The sequence below is a fragment of the Tenrec ecaudatus genome, chromosome 12 (genome assembly GCF_050624435.1).
Source record: "Tenrec ecaudatus isolate mTenEca1 chromosome 12, mTenEca1.hap1, whole genome shotgun sequence".
NCBI lineage: Eukaryota > Metazoa > Chordata > Mammalia > Afrosoricida > Tenrecidae > Tenrec > Tenrec ecaudatus.
The window spans coordinates 100,730,938-100,750,774 of NC_134541.1; the positions used below are offsets into that span (position 1 = coordinate 100,730,938).

General features: G+C 44.7%; 1 non-coding gene and 1 pseudogene across 1 annotated transcript; one reads left to right on the forward strand and one right to left on the reverse strand.

Moving 5' to 3' along the window:
• Positions 1 to 4,052: 4,052 nt before the first annotated feature.
• On the reverse strand, positions 4,053 to 5,814 carry LOC142422771 (importin subunit alpha-1 pseudogene; annotated as a pseudogene).
• An 11,551-nt stretch (positions 5,815 to 17,365) lies between these two features.
• Positions 17,366 to 17,472, forward strand: LOC142423519 (U6 spliceosomal RNA). Its single transcript, XR_012779150.1, has one exon. It is a non-coding gene; the product is annotated as a U6 spliceosomal RNA (small nuclear RNA).
• The last annotated feature ends 2,365 nt before the right edge of the window (positions 17,473 to 19,837 follow it).

Genomic DNA, 19,837 nt, shown 5'->3' on the forward strand with positions numbered 1-19,837 from the left:
TTGGACAGTCTCTCTCAGAAGGCCTACCTGGAATGGAGGATGAATCCAGGGTGCAGCACGGCACTGATGAACCACATAACTATTACTCAATAGTTCGTTACTCAATATTTCCTCCCTCTACTGTTCAGGTATTTATTTGTTTTATCTCATTAATCATGTTAGATTCGTGTATGCTCATTTGTATTCGTAAGATTGTTCAGTGCATGAAAGTTAAGATAACCCTTCCGAAACAGTAAGAGGATTAACGGTTCCCTGAGGGTAGGGCAAGAGGTGGGAAGAAGGGGGTCAGGGGTGGGGACCGATAGCATCGATGACTGCATAACTTCTCGCAAGGGGACCGAACAACAGAATTGAGAACTGTATGTGAATCGATATATTGGATTGTGTAGGAGATGTCAATAAAACTATTATGAAAAAATAAAAGGAGTTGTGTAGTCATCAAAAACCCATTTAGAAGGCTTTCTTTGTTGTACTTGTTATTAGTCAACTTCCGCTTGCCGTAACCCCAGTTACTGTGTCTATGGATAACCATAACAATAACCACTTACTGTCTATAGAGGTGCCCTTCCTGAAAACATAGAATAACCTCAGTTGGAAGGAAACGAAAATAATAAAAATGAGAACAAATTTAAAATGGGTCAAAGGGAGAGCAAATGATAAGGTGTTAAATTTTAACCCCACTCTATCTGCATTAATCCACTTTCTAGTGCTCGCTGACAGCAAGGCTGGTCCCATGCCCGGTCAATGGTCAGAGGGGATTCACCCGAGGCTTAGCTCATGTGGGACCCCGAAAATGGGTTTGGGGCTGTCACTGTCACCCACAGACTTCTGTACATGGAGGGGAGTCAGTGACCTGTATGAAAGCAGACTGCCTCATGCTTCTCTAGCAGACCGACTGGTGGATTTGAACTGCCAACCTTTTGGTTCACAGTCAAGCACTTAACTACTGTGTCTCCAGGGGCTATCCCTAAAACTTAGGTTCAAACAAACAAGGAAAAGCAAACTTAAACATCTTTGTAATTATTGGCTGGTTATGGGCCCAAGAAACCAGAGAAACAAGCAAGCTCGTTATCGCTGTGTTGGCTCGCAGTGCTCCCTGGAGCTTCCGGGGGTAAATCTTCAAGGAGCAGGCAGCCTCCCTCTCGCTGGGTCAGCCGCTGAGTGTGAAGCACTGGCCTTGCAGGGTTGTTTGACATTTACTGATGGGGCCACGAGGGCTCCTTGTGGATCTCCGAGTTGGACAGAAATGGACGCACGGTACAAAAGTGAATTGGTTCCATGGAATTTACAATAATGATTGTGAGACACCTAAAAAATGTAAACACCAGAGGAAGCCACCACTGATGGGATTATTGGGGGTGGGGGTAGGGGGCTGACCTTTACTTCTGCACGACTCTCTTTGGTATTTTTCAAGATTTCCCAAGGTCTCTGTAGAAGAGCCTCCACAAGACGGCGTGACACATGGCCACACCAGTGCCCTTGCTTAAACAGAGCAATACCTGTGAGCCTCGTGCCAGATCAGCCCACCCTTTGTCCTGTTGTACAGGAGGCTGCTGTGGGTCAGCACCTATCCCAAACTCGAAAGGATTCAAAAAGAAAATTCCTTTTATGTATCTAGTTAGCTATCTAGCGAGCTGCCCTAGCTTCATGTTGACTTTGTATAATGTTACCAGAAAAGATATATTTCCACCAAGGAGACTTCCAGCGCCCTCCAGTGACAAAAAGTAGGAGCTGGTTCTGTGGGTACCCAGCTCTCTGCCTCTCTCATAAAGGCCATTTATCACCACCTTTCTAGGAGCCCTGGTTGGGCTGCTACCTGCAAGATTAGCAGTTCAAAACCACTAGCCATTCTATAGGAGAAAGGCGAGGCTTTCTCTTCCCATGAAGACTTAGTCTCAGAAACCCACGGGGCAGTTCTACCCTGCCCTATAGGGTCACGCGAGTCAGAATCGACCTGAGGGCAGCGAGAACGGTATGTTTATGTGTGCGTATCTATAGGTGTGCACACATATTTGAAAGTGTAAATCTTCTGTCTTGGCTTTCCATCACTGAAATAGGTTCCATACTCAAGATCCTTTGAGGAGGCTTGCACTGCCGAGGCTGAACATCTGTAAGGAAAGAAGACCAAAGGGCCGTCCTCCGAAGAGAGACATGCATTTCAACAGCCCTTTCTCCCCAGACGTGTGGGATTCTCCTTCCTTGTTTTTTTAAACTAGTATCTTCAAGTTTTTGTTGATGGCATTTATTTTTCAATAAAAGTAAACAGTCACTAGTGGCCCCTCTTCAATCCCCCATGATTGTCTGCCACAGACCCTGGTCTTCACAGCAGGCCCGCAGATGGTAGCCTACAGAGAGAGACTTAGGAAAAACTAACCCCCCCCCCCCCACACACACACACACGAGGCTAGATAAGCCAACTGTAATATACCCACAGAGTGGCATATGACTCCAACTAAGAATGAGCAAAACGACTGCTGAATCTCAAACTAATCATGCCAGCTGCTGCCAGGGGCATCGCATGCAGACTGACCCACCATCACACAGCGCATTGGCGGTGGCCTGGGGAAGGAAGAGTGGAGAGTGAAGAGGCACTTGGAAACATTCAGGGCCCCGGACATGCCCATGCCGTCGAATTGTACATTTTGAATCTCTGCAAGCATGCTTCCAGGAAGCTGTGACTAGAGGGGGTGCCGTCGATGGACTGAAGCCGGGTTTCCTCAGCCATCACTGATATGAAGCAGCCCTGGAAGTGTGTAGAAACCCAACTGCCAGCTCATTCGTCAGTCTGGAGAGGGAGGTTTTCAACAAGGGCCTCCAGCCTTCTGCTCAGCGGGTGTGGGGAGCACAGGTGTCATGTGTGCGCCAGCTGAGAAGGAGCCGACCTTGTTAACCATTATCAGGTGGAACGAATGAAGAGGTCACCCACTGACACGCCAAAAGAGGACCAATCCATGACCCTATTTTTTGACACGGCCCATGAATGGTAGGTAGCACATAGCAAGTCTGCCACCAGCCTGTCTTTCAAGTTTTCTCAATGCCTCAGCACCTGGGCCCTTCAGTCCCTGGATTAACTGCGAGTCCTGTTAGCTGTTGGGTGAAAATGGCTCTTCACCTGATAGCAATTATCCACTCAAGAGCCGTCTCCTATAAGAGAAGCAGGACAGGGTGGGCTTGGCATTTCATCTTGAAGGGGGTTTGGCTGTTTCTGTTGTGAATTACAGAGCGGTGTTTATGACCAGGTAAGAGAAACTGCTGTTTTTATACCCGTAGTAAAGTGGTGATGTGTTTGGAGGCTAGTCAAGATGCTCTCTCTCTTCCTGTTAGCAGGTGAGGCCAGCTTTGTCTCTTCAGATTCACTGACCTCATAGATAGGCTCCCCCTATGCCTTTTGTCTGCTTTCCTGTGGGTTTTCCGGTTGATGGATGCTCTTTGTGTATAAGGGACCATGGCCCTGGTCTTTTCTGTGTATAAGATTTATCCTCCCTGACTGCCCTCTGCCATAATTTTTGTGTAAGTGGCTTTGTGCCACGCAGTGATATTTTCTTGTAAGACATTCTATTTTTAAAATTTTCCTCCTAGTAAAATGTAAAGTTTTCTTAGTAAGACAAGATATACAAAACTTGCATTCAAACTACAAAATCTTCAAGAAATACAAACAGTAGAAATTGAGGAATAACTTAGTAAGGACAATCTAAAATAAGAAGACAGGCACCAAGCTGGATAGATAAAACGAAAGAGCTGGCTCTTGAAAGAAAGACAAGAAGTAGATAAACCCCAAACAAACGAATACAAAGTTAGTGTTTTGTGAATGAGGCCAGAAACCTAACCACATCAAAAACAATTATTAGAAAGGTAATGCACAATTTTATTTTTAAAAGGTGGAATTGTCATTTACAGGACACTGCGAGATCGGAAATTCCACAGGGACAGGAGACAGGCTTCACACAGGCATCCAGTCGGGAAGAGTTTGAGTACAGTTTGGTTGTAAAGAGTGCTACATTAGCAAATCCCTTTTATAAAGAGTTCTTAGAAGAGAGAAGGTTAAGGCACATTTATACCAAGCCAAGTACACACCAAACAACCTTAGGACTCAGCTGCCCCGTCTTAAAGGTCCCCGGGATGCTATCCGGAGCTTGGAAGGCATATCCTTCAGAGGTCATTTCTGGATCATCATGCTGATCTTTTCATCTTCCTCCTCCTCTGTGGAGAAATACTTCTCAGACAAGCTCAAGGGAAGCCCTGTAAACCCTCATTGTCATGCTTTTGTAGCGCTTCAGTCTTGTCCAAGCCTACCCATTCTTCAATCACTACACTAAGTGCCTCCTTTCACTGACGTGCTCAACAGCCTGAAAGGGATTTCAAATGGCATCCAGAGGGAGGGAGGGAAAGAAGGACAATGACCTGATTCCAGAAACCCAAGCAGAAGTCAAATTTTGAGAATGACGAGGGCAACGAATGTATAAGGGTGCTTTACTTAATTGATGTATGAATGGATGGTGCTAAGAGTTGTATGAGCCTCAATAAAATGATTTTTTTAATGGCATCCAGAATAACCTTCACAGTTAAAAGGCTCATCAACGGTTCTGTTGTGCCTCAGTGGACGAGGTGGACCAGTCTGTCAGACTTCTGCCGATTGTGTAGTTGGTCACCGCCCAGAGGAGTTCCTTCTCAGTCTGAGTTAGTGAGGATGTCGATGGGGAACGGGACTAACCCAGGACTCCTGACTTGCTGCATCTGGTCCTGATGGCCTACTGTCATGTTTGACATTGTCCTGAACATTCGTTTTGGGGGGTTCGTTAGCAGGCTGGGAAGCACAGTGAGTGCTCCCGCATCAATTACAACCTGAGTCTCTTCTTCGGTCCCTTGGGCCCAACATTCCCTGTGGCTCTCGAGGATTTGGGGCTGATGTGCATGTTGCAGGGGTCACCGTGGGCATTCGTCGCTTCAAGAGGTTTCACAAATTATGGCGCAGCTCCTGTTTTCACAACCATTTATTTTTATTTCTTATTTAATTATTTTATTGGGGGCTCTTACAGCTCTGATAGCAATCCATCCATCCATCTTCACAACCATTTCACTCCGTTCATTCGGACCATAGTGAGTAGGAAATGGCCCAGCAGGTATCGGCCAACACTTCTGGGCCATCGTGCTGCAGGAGATGAACTAAAGTAGGGATTTTGTTCTCAACACAGGATTCTTGGTTTGACAGAGGTTGGCAAGTGTCCAGATAAGGTTCCTTAAGTTACCACACGCTCAAGAAGACCTATTGGGAACTGCAAGAAGAGCCACAGCACCGTAAAGGTAAGCCCTCCCTGCAGTGCTGCCCAGTGCCCAGACAGCTTGCTCACTGATGCCAACAGAGGAATGAGTACTGGGGATGTACCCTCCAACCACAGCCGCGGTCTGTTCCGAGGTCCCAACAGCAATGCGAGTGAGTGTGCAAGCAGACTCAAAGGGAAGGGGCTACAGTCAGTCTCTCCAAGGACACACATTTCAGATTCAAGCCTGCCTGCATTCTGTAGTCTCTGGGGGACTGTTTTTTCCCTGGAAAGCAGTTTCCTGCAGCTTGAGGAGCCTGGGGCTGGCTTTCCAAATTGTGGTCATTTATGCATTTGACACTGTCATCAACAGACCAGTTTACGGTACCCTGGTGGCTTCTGTTTTCCTGCAGTGGAGATGTAGCATCACCAGGAAGAGCTGGCATTTCTCCTTTGCAGCATCTGGTCAACCTCTTGGCTTTGCTCGGCCACATTAACCTCTCTCTTTCCCCTTACTCTTAAATCTGTTAAGCCAGGCAGCTGGTGAGTTTAACATTCACCTTGGTGGACAGGGCTATAAAGCAGGAGGCAGCCCAGAGGTTCACAGAAGGCAGAGCAGGGCTCGCCAGCTGCATGGGAGCCCTTTCCAGTCCTTAGGAGTGCTGGTGGGGTACTGGTTGTGCACTGAGCTGAGATCTGCATGGTTGGCAATTTGAAACCACCAACGGCCCCAAGGAAAAAGGAGTGGACTCTCTGCATGTTTGACAGATGTGGATGAAGTCTCTGGGGAGCCCCCTCTGACCACCCAGGGATGTGAATAATCTGGCTGTCGTGCAAGATGCCCGGGAAACTGGGTGATGGCAGGTGCGGTTAGGTTAAAATTCGCTCTCCCTTTTGACACATCTTAAAGTTTTCGTTTTTAACATTGTCTACTTTTTGATTGAGGTTTTCTGTTTTACATGGTTACTGTTGTTAGCTTTGGTCCCCCTGCCCCCTTAAATCTGTAAGATTAAAGATTCCTTTTAGGCGTGGCCGGGGAGATGGGGAATGGGGGGCTCATAGCCATGAGTGTTTTAAGAAAGAAAATATTCTAAATTGATGTGTTGATGATTGTATTTGTACAATTCTTCTTCTTCAATTTGTACAATTGAACTGCTGTATGATTTTAAAATTATATGCCAAAAATGTTATTTTTAAAAATCATTTTATTGGGGGACTAATACAAGTCTTATCATAATCCAGACATACATCAATTGTGTCCAGCACATTTGTACACTTGTTGCCATCATCATCCTCAAAACATTTGCTTTCAACTTGAGCCTTTGGTATCAGCTCCTCATTTTTCCTCTCCCTTCCTGCTCCCCCCTCCCTCATGAACCCTTGATAATTTTTTTAGGTTATTAAATATTTTTATTGTACTGCATTTACAAATGATGCACCCAGTAGAAAGAATAAAAAGATACTCAGGGATGTATTTTTAACTGGCAGCAAATAGAAATCCTTTAGAGAGATCATGGCAATCTGACATTACGATGCTGCAGCCCAATACAGGTCTGCAGGGCCTGCAGAAGATGAAGTTCTACAGCTGCCTCTTTCTGTCTTCTAAATTCATCTGGCTCCTTAAATCTTAGTGGAGAAAGCCCTTATGTGGATGAGAAACATTTCCAAAATGAAGTTCGGTGTTCTTTTCCACAATGCTTGTTAAAGTAGGGCCTTCTGGGTTTCATTTGGTGTGAACCCTTGATAATTTATAAATTATTATTTTGTCACGTCTTAACTGTCCAACATCTCCTTTCACCTACTTTTCTGTTGTCTGTCCCCCGCCCCTGGAGGAGTTATATGCATATCTTTGTAATCTGTTCCCTCTCTCTACTCTACCCTCCCTCCACCCTCCCAGTATTGCCACTGGTCCTGAAGGGATCATCTGTCCTGGATTCCCTGTGTTTCCAGTTGCTATCTGTACCAGTGTATATCCTCTGGTCTAGCCAGATTTGTAAGGTAGATTGGGATCATGATAATGGATGGGGGCGGGGAGTATTTAATAACTAGAGGAAAGTTGTATGCTTCATCATTGCTATACTGCACCCTGACTGGCTCATCTCCTCCCCGAGACCCTTCTATAAGGGGATGTCTAGTTGTCTACAGATGGGCTTTGGGTCCCCACTCTGCACTGTCCCTCATTCTCAATTATAGTCTTTGTTATTTGATGTCTTATCCCTGATCCCTTCGACATCTCGTGATCTCACAGGCTGGTGTGCTTCTTCCATGTGGGCTTTGTTGCCTCTGAGCTAGATGGCTGCTTGTTTACCTTCAAGCCTTTAAGACCCCAGATGCTAACTCTTTTGATAGCTGGGCACCATCAGCTTCCTTCACCACATTTGCTTATGCATCTGCTTTGTCTTCAGCAATCCTGTCTGGAAGGTGAGCATCAGAAATGTTATTTTTAATGTGATAGATGGCACAATAAGGGTTATTAAAAGAAGCAAATTAACATGTTATATTTTTTGGTCCAAATTTTCTAGCTCCCCTTAGGAGTCAACTTCCAGGTGGTTCTAGAAACTCACCCTTTGCTTGGCATCACCAAGGCATCTGATGACTCCAAATGACTGCCACTCAACAGCTCATCTGAAGCCATGCCATCTCACAGAGACCGGGGTCTCGTCAACCTTTGATGTATTGTGACTTGTTCTCTCCTTAATTCCTACAGATAAGACTCTTCATCATGCTGACTTCTCAAGTTGATAACCAGAGGGTCCTACTGCGGCAAATCCTTCAGGAACAATTTTCGTGTAATATCTGCAAAAACCTCAGCCTGTTAAGACTTGGATCAATGGTGCTGATTTTTGGCATTACGTTGGTGGTTGTGCATTGGAACCATGCCTTCCTCAGTATTGGAGTGACCATGGTGGTTCTTGGGGTTCTTGTGTCCACCATTAGTGGGGGGCTAATCTTCTATGACATGTGCTGGAAGTCGGAGAGATTCTCTACTCTCCTCTGCAAGGTAACTTCAAAGCATAAAGTTGGCCAGAATCTAGTTCCCACTGAAGCACCAGAGCCACCAGAGGCCAATGACTCACAAAAGCGTTAAGCCTGGGTACCTTTGAGCCTTTGGAATGAGCTTTTTAAAACTCCCCTGAGCATTTTTAAAATAGAAATAAAATTTGGCTTTTAAAAGGTTTGTTATCTGGTATTGATTTTTTGCCGGCCCCCCTCACCCCACTGTAAACTATTTATTCTGCAGAAATCCTTGATCTCTCAGATTGACATCAGATGGATCAACCAGCTTCCTCCTCCCTGTTGCTGCATCCACCAACCTCCTTGCTCTCTGCCATTGCTGAGGACCCACTTTCTCTCTTTGCCATTGCTGAGGATCCACTTGCTCTCTTTGCCATTGCTGAGGGATCCACTTGTTCCTCTCGCTTGCTCTTCACAGCACACCGGCAGACCGTCACCTGCACAGAGAGAACCCATCCCAGACTAGGTGTTCAACTCACAGCCCTTCTCACATGTCCTGTCCTCCCTCTCCCCACTCCGGATACCACTGCCATGGTCATGTCCTGGACCTTGTCATCATTTTGCCTGTGAGACCTGAAATCATTTCGGGCAGCTCATTCTCTGGCACAGACTCTCCATTCTTCTCAATCATTTTACCTAGATCCCTCACTTGACAATTCTCCAACAAGATGGAGATGCCCAACCCTTTGATCCTGTGACTCCCACAGTACCTGGAATTTCTCTTGTACCACTTGGGCTCCAACTTTTTCCCCTCCTCTAACTCTGCTCTATCTGGTAGTATGTGAACTTAGCTTCACGGACCCTCCAACCTATAGGAGCAACAGACATGTCCTTAAAATCCATCAGAATCAACTTGATGGCAGTGCGAGAGGCTCGAATGGCCACTCCCTCCGCTTTCTTGGTGCTTCACTGCTGCTTCCGCATATGCTGCCAAGGCTGGAGATGGGCGTGCTCTTCTGAGAAAACCGGCCCAGGAGAATTCTCTTGCCTGTCATTTTGGGGTCCTCTGATAAAGTTGACTTATGCTTCTCACCCCCAAATCATGCCAATCAATCAACAAGCCTTTGAGTCCCTCACCCTGAAAAGAAGAGGGAGGAAGACCTTTGTAATAACAGCCTCTACCATGATGAGCATACTGGGGCTGCTTTGGAAGGGGGGCCATGGAGAGAATAGTAAATGGGAATAGCAAATCCAGTCTCTCAACCTGTAAGCATGCTCAGACCTGTGGTAGGAGAATACATCACAGAAATCGAATGAAAAGAGGGTTGTATAAATCAGTGAGGTGGAGGCTCAGAAAAATGAGTTCAGAAATTGAAAAACCCACGTTGGGAAGACAGCTGAGATGTAGGCGATGTGACCCATTTACAGTGGCAATCTTTAACCACTGAGATCATAACAGTCCTTACAACCAATATCCATCTAGGTGAGGTGTGTGTCCACTAAGTTCACAAAGCACACCAGCCTGGGTGATCCAAGGACCATAAAACCAAGTCTGGAGGAGGGAACTGAACTTAAATTCTGAGCACCCAGTTTGCAGAAGGCTATAGATAACAATGAAAGCCCAAAATCTATTTGCAGGGGTCCCTATGTGGATTAAGCCTCAAGTGAACCCTTTCTGATGATTGATGAGGGTTGAGTCTTGCTATTAGAGTGCACTGGAAAGTAGACAAATGCAGATATAAGGTTAAAATTAAACACATTTTTATTTCTTTTGGCCCATTTAAAATATGTCCTGGTTTTCATTATTTTCTGCTTTCTTTTTGATTGAGGTTTCCCTCTGTTTTATTTTGTTGCTGTGTTTTTGTTTTGTAATATGTTTTCCTTGGTATGAAATCGAGGATGTAGAGACAGTAACTGGATTCATGGTTTCTTGGAGTTATGGCACGGGAGGTTTGAGGGAAATGGAATAATAAGTACAAAAAAGAATGTTCTAAAATTGTGATAATTATACAATATGAATATGTTTAAACTTGAATTATGAGATGTGAATTATATGGTAGCAAAGTTTAATTTTTTAAAATAAAATTAGGATCATTGTAAAAATGAAAATAAAAAAATTATAAATTATCAAGGGTTCATGAGGGAGGGAAGGTGAGGGAGGGGAAAAATGAGCTGATACCAAGGGCGCAAGCAGAAAGACAATGAGAATGAGGATGCTAACAAATGTACAAATGTGCTTGACACACGATGTATTTATGGATAGTGATGAGTTGTATGAGCCCCAATGAAATGATTTTTATAAATAAAAACAAAGTAACAACCAATCTAAAAATCAAAAACACACTCAGCAATTCTGGGCAGAGGAATAATGGAAGACAACTAAGAAGAAAGGCTACAGGAGATCAGATTCCAAATTGTAAGTGACCAAAGAGTTGACCACGACCAGTATTATCACAGGATTGTCTTAAAACTCGAAGACCCCAAGTTAGTCCCTAACAGCCTTGTAGACCATTTCTTGCTATAATTAATTACTTCATTAATATCTGCTGTAAATCACACTCTCCACTCTGACATGGAGGTGCTAACTCAGCGTGTGGTTTGCAGATTCCCACCGAAATGTGCTGCTCATTGGGCCATGCACTTGTTCTTCCTGTCTTCCCAACGCCATGACGTCAGGAGGCCAGTCTTCCCACCCTGTTGATGCTCCCGACGTGAGTGCTTAGAAGCCCATGACTGAGGATGTCTGCCTTCTGTCTCCACCGGTGTTCGTCCACCCAAAGTGAACATGTGCATGTTATTAATCCATAGGGAGGAGGGTGGGCTTTCTACTCCCGCCAAGAGTGGCCCTCTTGGACACTCACAGGGGCAGTTCTTCCCTGTCCTGCAAGGTTGCTGTGAGTCAGCATTGATTCAGTGGCAGTGAGTGAGTGAGAGATGACTCCATCAAGTACATTTTTAGCAAAAGGTGATCAGTAGAATCACCAGCTCAGTTTTTGTTTGTTTTTTAATCTACTGGCCAGAGTCACGCCCCAGTCTTCTGCTCACTAGGTCTGCCAACAACAGTCCATGGGCCCCATGGAGGGGTACCAGAGAGGTACAAGTCCCCTGTGGGCGAGTTGAGCTGGAATTGGGTGGCCTTGGGTCACCTGACCCTGGATGCATGACCTACTCAACATGACCTTCAGCATGTGCATCTGGGTGGCGTACCATGCAGGTTGAGGATGAGTGGTTCCCGGCTGCCCATCCTACCATGGCAATGTCCTCTCTACAGATCCTCAAGCCATGTTCTACCCTTGGCAATGCCAGTCCAAAGGGCCACGTTCTGGGCCTACTCACAAGGGACCTTTGCTATCTTGGGCTTCCCTTGGTGAGAAGGACTCTCGGCAGAATGGAGGGGACCTGGCCCTCTCGTGGGTTCAGGACAGCATCCTAGGACACCACCCGTGCTCTTCTTCCTGGCCCTGCCTGTTTGAGGGGGGAATGCTGCCTCGGCTTCTGGCCACTGCTACTTCTTTTCTTGTTGAAAACAGTTCATCAAGTTTTGTTGGGGCGTGTGTGTGTGTTTATACTCAAAAACATTGTCATTAGAATCTCATTGTATGTCACCTAGATCACTGATTCAAACTGGGCAGCACCTTGATTGTGGATTTAAGCTGGGGCAGGCAGTGGTTGTGTTCATTTTGTTTGGGGCTCAGTGAGTTCTTTTGTTTGAAAAATTGCCTTTTATGAAACTCTAGAAACATTTCAACCTATTCCTGAGAAAATTATTCTCAGTCACTTCTGAGATCTCTCCGTTTCTCATCTCTTGGTGTATTTGTGCATGTTAGTCTTATTTGCTTCCATGTTATTTCTCCATGTATAAAATAAAAATGGAAATGCTACTTTAAAGGAGTTTATGGCATCAGATTTTTTTCCTATTTCCAAAACTTTTCCAACACCCCAAATTCCTTAAATAATAGCTCGTGGCCTCATCCACTTTCTGCGGGTGGTGCATTTGCCTATCTGGGAGAACGACTTTGTAATTGGGAAGATCGATCTGAAGCCCTGTCCTCAGTCTGTTTGGGTATCTTCCAAATGAGAGGGGCTTGCTCTCTCCCTCCATGGAGCTCTGGGCTCTGATGAACTGACCAGGGGTTTTCAAACGTCCGAGGGCTTCTGAATCTCCTGGCCCCACGTTGCCATCAAGTGAGCCTTGAGCACAGAATGAAACTGCTCCACGGGGTCCCTTACAGAAGCAGACTGCCTCATCTTCCCGCCGTGGAGCACGTGAGCCCTGTAGAACCTGTAAACTACTGCCAGTCAATCCCGACGCCTGGTGTACTCGCCAGCACAGAACTGCTCCTGCGAGTTTCTGGGACTAAACCTTCCTGGGAGGTTTCATGGAAGCTTCTTCTCTTTCTCCCAAGAAGCTTGGTGGATTTGAGCCGCAAACCAGCTCCTGACCCACCGCACCACCAAGGTTCCTCTCCAAACTATAAACCCCAAACCCAAACCCACTGAGTCAGTTCCAGCGCCCAGTAAATCTCTGCAGGGTGGCCAACACGGTGCGTCTTCATGGGAGCAGTCCGCTGCAGAGTTGCTGGTGGATTTGAATTACTGGTCTTGCTGCCCAATGCCTGAGCCACCGCAGCACCAGTGAATTAGCAATAAAAAGCTCACCTGGGGCATATCGTGAGGTCCTCTGGGAATCCATGCTTTTGCAATTATCTAATCAAGATGCTTTGCCCATAAAAGAAACAGCGAATGGCTTTTAATTCTTCTCTGATGAGAGTGCCGGTTGAGTCAAGGTGGGCTGGCAAGTTTCTACTCTCTTTCTAAGATGACTTTTACCCGTTTGGCATCAAGTAAGTACAACGGGAAGGACGCTGGTGGAAGTGCTGGCACGTGTCTACACTTGTATCGAGCTGAGGACATTCTGTCTTGTTACCAAATTGCTAAGTGCTTTTCAAGAATCGTGACTGGCTGTGTAATGGAATCAACTAGCCCAGCAGCAATCTAGGGTGACAACGGAGAGAGGGAAACGGAGCTCTTGGCTTCAGGGAAGAGCTGCAGCCTCAGAAGCCCGATGGAACCGTTCTCATCCGTCGACTGAGTCGACTCAGGACCCTTGAGTTTTTAGTGGGAATTCTGACAATCATGTTATATTTTAAATATACGACTTAATACGATGTGGTGGTATATTACATTGAGATTTTATCATGCTGAGCCATGCCTGGGGCAGCTCTCGATTGTGTGGGTCTGTAAGGAAGCATGGTTCACAAATCCACATCGACTAAACCCACTCCTCTCAAGTCAATTCCAACTCACAGTGACCCTGTAGGGCTGGGTGGACACTCTCCATCGGGTTTCTCTCTTACCAAACAGCAATGGGTTTGAACAATAGACCTGGTGTCTAGCAGCCCAGTGATGGACCTACCATGTCACCAGAGACCCTTGGAGTTAACTGGAGTCTTTCTTAATCAAACATGCTATTCCTGTGGCTATAACAAACTAACAAAGAGTTGTTGATAACTCGTTCCTGAAAAGATCAGCTAAATTTGGCCAAAAATTTAAAATGTCTAATCTGAGATAAAACTGGATTGGAGAGTAGCCCCATCACTGTTCTCAGGAACAGACAGCATTGTGGGATAGCACAATTTGATGATGGGGCACTTTCTCTTGGAATCTCTGGATGATTTCTTTATTCCTATTAAAAAATGTTTGCTTTCTTGATCACTTCTTATTTTATGTGTAAGAACTGTACCTTAAACCCAGGAACTAACTTTCTCTCATCAATTGATAGCTTGATTTCACCCCTAAATATTTATTTAAAATAGTGTTAAAATTAAACAACTCCCCAGATATCCAGAGAGCACCCCAATACTTCTAGGCATCTTAGCAGTAAATATAGATCTGTAAACCAGCCCCACTATTCCTTCAGCTATGTCCCTTCTTGTTTTTCAAGGACCCTACTGACTTTGAAGGGACAGATGGCAGACGTTTAGCCTGAAAATTTCTCTTTCCCAAGATTTTTATCTCTAAAGTTTTGTATGTTTCACATGATTTGTATGCTGTGTGACCCTCAAAGTCCAGCTGTTTGTTCCTTATTGCAAGAGTGCGACGGGCAGGTGTTAGTAACACACACTGCACTGGTCACAGTTGTTTCTGTAGAGCGTACTGCCCATCTGAGCATCTCTTTCAATATTGTATTGTAAATTAGGTGGGGTCTCAATCACTTTGAATTCTCTAGTGACTCATGCAATCTTTGCTACCCTCCAGTATTTTGGACACAGCGGCGGCAACGACGGGCTTGTGAGGATGGTGCAGACAGGCTCTGTTCTGCTGTGCATAGGGCTGTTATGGGTCAGAACGGACTCAATGGCACCTAACCACAATAACACAATTTTTGGTTTTTCCGGTTTCTTGGGAAGCTGTTATCCCAGTTGTAGTAAGTGCTGCTTCCTGGTGGGGGCCTGTAATACAATTGTATGACATTGAAAAAGCAGACTTCACCCTATAATCCTATCTCCAGAGTCTTCTTGGGACATATATGTCCCACATAATTGTATCAAAATATCCACATTACCTTAAAAAATATTTACCCTTTATTTCAGGATGTCTTCCTTTACCGAAAACACAGGACAAGTCCTGGGGAGGGCTGATTGGTTGTTTGAGTTATTGAATACAAAAGTGGTGATTGGATATATAAACTCCTACCTAATTCACACCAAAAGAAGTTTAAAAAAATTCAAAGCAGAACATAATTTACTCATGATAGCTTTCATAGTTGATCTCTTCAACTGTCAAAATGTTATTGTTTCTAACTGCTCATTTTCTTATTAGTCAAAATGAACATCACAGGTTGATTTTACCACCTGTCATCAGTTATGTTTCTGGTTGCTTCTATTCATTCAAATGTATTTTTGCATAATGCAGATGCAGCGCATTATATATTAACATTCTAATTATATTAGGTGTTTGGTCATCACCTCCTTGTTGGTTCTCCATCTTGCTCAGGTTTAATTCCCTGTCTGTTACAGGGCTTCCCACCTGTTCCTTCCCCTGCTGGGAATGTGCATCTCCAACCCGGACATACTGACTCAGAATCAACAGCTTCACAAGATCCCCAGGTGACTCTTAGGAATACATTTGATGCTTCTTAAGTTTAACTAAGAGCCAGCTAGAGACACTTGGAAGGTCTCAGCAAGGGGGGGGGGGACCAGAATCAACTGGTTTGAAGCTTTGGTTGTTATATGTTACAAAAGCACCTGCTTGGTCTGTCACTTTAATTCTTTAACTCTTTCTCTCCTGCCTTTAATCCTCTCTGTGCTGTGTCTTGCACTACACACCTTGTTTGTTTAAGGTAGTGAGCTAGTCCATTGGGATAACACTATTGCTTCTGGGTTTCATGTCTCAAAAAAACCTCTCAGTCTTGTTTTATTAACAAAGCTGGAAATAACTGAAACATGCCTTGGCCAAGGAGGAGGATATTAATACAGCCCACGAAAAGTCTGTACTGTACGGGGTAGTGTGGGGGAGTTACAAAGAAAGCCAGATGGATGGACTAAAACATTTAAAAAGAACTTAATGGCAGAAAATTGAAACTCTGTGATTAGAAAGATTAAATTTAAAGATTAAAAGAACCCAACAAGAGGCCAGACTTTCTAAAACACAACAAACCACTGAACGATTCGATATAAAGCATGGAAAAAGAGCAATATCTACCTAAGATGTGTCAGGTAATCCAGCCCCTAACACAGCATCATGGGTCCGATCAGCGCAATTGTACAGCAAAAATAAGTAAAGATTACAGTAAAGTCATAGAGAGCATGAGAGATAGAAGAGAGATTTAAATAATGGAGTCAGACACATCTCATGGTAGCATGCACACCTGAGCCTCACTTGGTGGTCCACATGGAGAGAGGGGGAGGGGAAGGAGGACAAGGGGAAAGGGAACAGGGGAGCGAGGATGTGCGAGGAGAGGGGGAGCCAATGAGAGGTCAGTGGGGTTAGTCAAGCTTATTGCAGCGAGATCAGAGGCTGGGGTTTTGCGAGTTGGGTTAGGTCTGGTCTCCTGCTGTGAGGCTGGGGGGATACCTGCAGTTTCTCTCTAAGATCTTTGCTCTGACAGGCAGACACCTTGCTTCCCACGCTCTGCTGGGCGGGGTCCGTACTCTATTTTCCCGCTAGGAAGCCTTTGCTAAAGGCAATCCTTTACTGTTGAATCTTGAGCGACATTGACTCGCCCAATGAGTTCCCTTCCTACAGTGTGGGCAAAGTTCAGTTTCTTTTAAACCGGAATAAGGTGGCCCTGGCCCATTCTCTGGTGCATGGCCAGGCTGACTGGCCTGCGCTGCCTACACTCTCTTTGAAAATGACCTGTCTTCCTGCAACTAAAGCACGCACTTCTTGGTTTGGTGTGATTTGTCAAGGCAGCTGCCATGAGGTTGGCCTTGTATTCCTCTGTCTCTACATTCCTGCATATTCTGAGATAATCTAACAGCACGCCCTGTTCCCTGTAGGGACTCAAGGCATTTTCACAGTGTTTATTAGAGAAATCATGAGATAGCTTATGCAGTAGGTCTATTTTTGACACATTTGGAAATAGAGTCTTCCAGCTGGGACTCAAAGTCAGCATAGGATTCATCGTTCCGCTGTCTTATAGCCGTGTAACTCGGCTTTCTCTCTTCTGATGGAATTATCTTTTCCCAGGCCCTTAGGCAAACTTCATGTATCTCTCCTATTGTCTGTTCAGTAAACTGTAGCTGAGACTCAACTGTGATATAATTCTCATCCCCTAGCAATTGATGAATTCCAGTATTGATCCCATCTTCAGCATTCTTCCAAGCTTGTGAATGGGTTGTAAAATTCCACAACATAAAATATTGTAAAAATTCTGAAGGGTAAAGAGAAATTTTCCATACAGCTCTCCAGTCTGTAGGGGTCCAGCTCTCTGATTCTGCTAAAGCCCTTATCATGCTAATTACATAATTACATAATCACTGACTGCCTGCTTGAGGTCTTTTAGCAACTTAAAGGGGAAGGCACTGTGAATTCCTTATTGGTATTTCCCACAAGGCTGTCTGCTAGCAACTCTGACTGGATAAGACATTCTAAATTCTAAATCTCCTTCTTCTGCAATCCCCTTTTCTACCCTTGAAAGTAAAGGTGCTGTGCTCGCTTCGGCAGCACATATACTAAAATTGGAACGATACAGAGAAGATTAGCATGGCCCCTGCGCAAGGATGACACGCAAATTCGTGAAGTGTTCCATATTTAAAAAAAAAAGAAAAGAAAGTAAAGGTGCTTTCCTATACTTCGCCTCTTCAACCTGTGTATCTTGAAGCTCCACTTCCTGAACTTCATCTTCTGTGTTAGCTCTGTTAGTTTGCATTTCTTTGGAGCTAATCTCTCTACCTCCAGCACTGGCCTGCTTAATTGTTTTACAATCTCTAGTCTTTCCTACACTAAGTTCCAGCAGGGAAGCAGATGCTTTTACTGTGAGGTCACCTTCTGACTCAGGCTTAGTTTTTTCAGCTCTGCCTAAAATCTTCTCATCTGCCTGATACCCATTCTGCCTGCCTCTCACCTGATTTAAGTTTGCATAGCTTAGATGCTTCTCACTACTTTGCTGGTCTTGTTTCTTTGCTTTCCCTACCTTTGAAAGCAAGGGAGCTCCCTGGGATTGCTTAACCCTATAACGCCAAGCACGACATTTAATTAAAATGTATTATTAATATATACATTGATAACTATGAAACTAAAGAATAAAAACAAAATTTTTTCCCTGAAATTAAAAATTGAGGCGTTATAGCCTTGCTTTGGGTCTTGCAATCAGCTGCCTCTAGTACTTTACCACCTTTAAACCTCCGGAGGCTGCAGTCCCCCAAGGTTATACAGGCTTTGGCCATGAGGGTTCCTTTAGCATCAGAGGCCTTACATAACAAACCAATCCCTGCTTCTTCAGTTTTTCCTAAAGTTTCATCACCTAAATCATGCTCATTCAAAGAGACTGTAGCTTGCTTTTCTAGATTTGGATAGCTCACACAAGACTTCACACTAGACTGATAATCCTCATTCTCTTCCTCCTGCCAAGGTTTCAAAACCATCTTAACTTGAACCTACAGAGACTGTCTCCATGGACATATTCTCCCAATCTCGCTATGCTTTCTTTAAATTTACAATGACCTCCTCCCAGGTCTCTAGATTAAAAGTTCCTTTCTCTTGGAACCATGGATTATACCTTTTTACTACTTTTAGAAAACATTGCATCTTTTTCTTCATTATGTTTAAACCCTGTCTTTTCAGTAAGTGGATGAGCGTAGTACTGTAAGTTTCAGGTTTACTTTTACCTTGCCCATAGTCTTCTTTAAAATACTCCTTCACTGTTTCCATTACTTATCTGCCAATCCCCACACCATGTCCTCACTTCACTCAATTTTCCCGATTCACTCTATATTCCGGTGGGGCCGTACAATTGTTACATGGGGTAACTCAAGAGTTCCCTTTGTACTGCCCCATGTTGGGCGCCATATGTCAGGGTATGGTTGAGATATATAAATATTATATCAAAGTCAAAAAGAGCATGAGAGATAGAAGAGATATTAAAATAATGGAGTCATTATTGAGGCAGCATTGCTCACCTCAGCCTCACTTGGTGGTCCATATGGAGAGAGGGGGAGGGGAAGGAGGACAAAGAGAAAGGGAACAGGAGAGCGAGGATGTGCGAGGAGAGGGGGAGCCAATGAGAGGCCAAGAGAGGAGCCCAAAAGAGAGCTCTCTATTGCTAACCCAGGCCTTTATACCTTTGGGGGGAGTACAAGCCCCCTAATTACAGGTAAAGACATACGTCACAGAAAGGGGTTGCACTATAGGTTATACAGCAATGAGAGGGGGGTCAATCTAGGTACATACATGCAATAGGAAGAGGAGGGATTGGAGGTATACATGTGACAAGATAGGCAGATCGTAGATTCAGGATGGCAGCCTAATTTTGGATGTCACTTTGCAGGTTTGACTTGTTCTCTGGATCTCCATAGGAACCATTATCAGTAGGGTGTCAATTCCACCTATAGGAACCAAGATAATGGTCACAAGTCTTTAGGGAGAAGTAGCCCATTGTCCTTCATAGCAGGGAGCAGGCCCTACCAGTCCAGACACTTGTCTGGCAACTGACTGCCTTCAGGGAGGTAACTTGACAATCATTTACCATTAGCTGCAAGCAGTGTCCTAAGTCTAACATATCTGGGGGAGATGACTTGGGAGAAATCTTTGTTTCCCACAAAGATAGGTATCTTTCCAGGATGCTTTAAATGATCACAATTAATGAGAGATTTTTAAAAATTGGAAAATAGCTTTAGACTTAATTGAACATTTTAAAGATAAAACTTCAGAAAAAAACATTGTGTTTAGATAATACTGGTCAGATAATCACACTGTACAATGGGTTCCGATTCATTTCTGATCAAACTCATCAAAAGAGTAATCTGGACATCCCGCCCTCGCTACGTGGAGTCAGTCCTGCTGTGCGGCAGCACACATGTGCCAGAATCCCCACCGGGTCTCCTGGGACTGGGCTTTCAGGGGTCCTTCAGCAGGTCTTTCTCCTGAGGCACTTCTGGATGCTCTTTCCATTAGCAACCAAG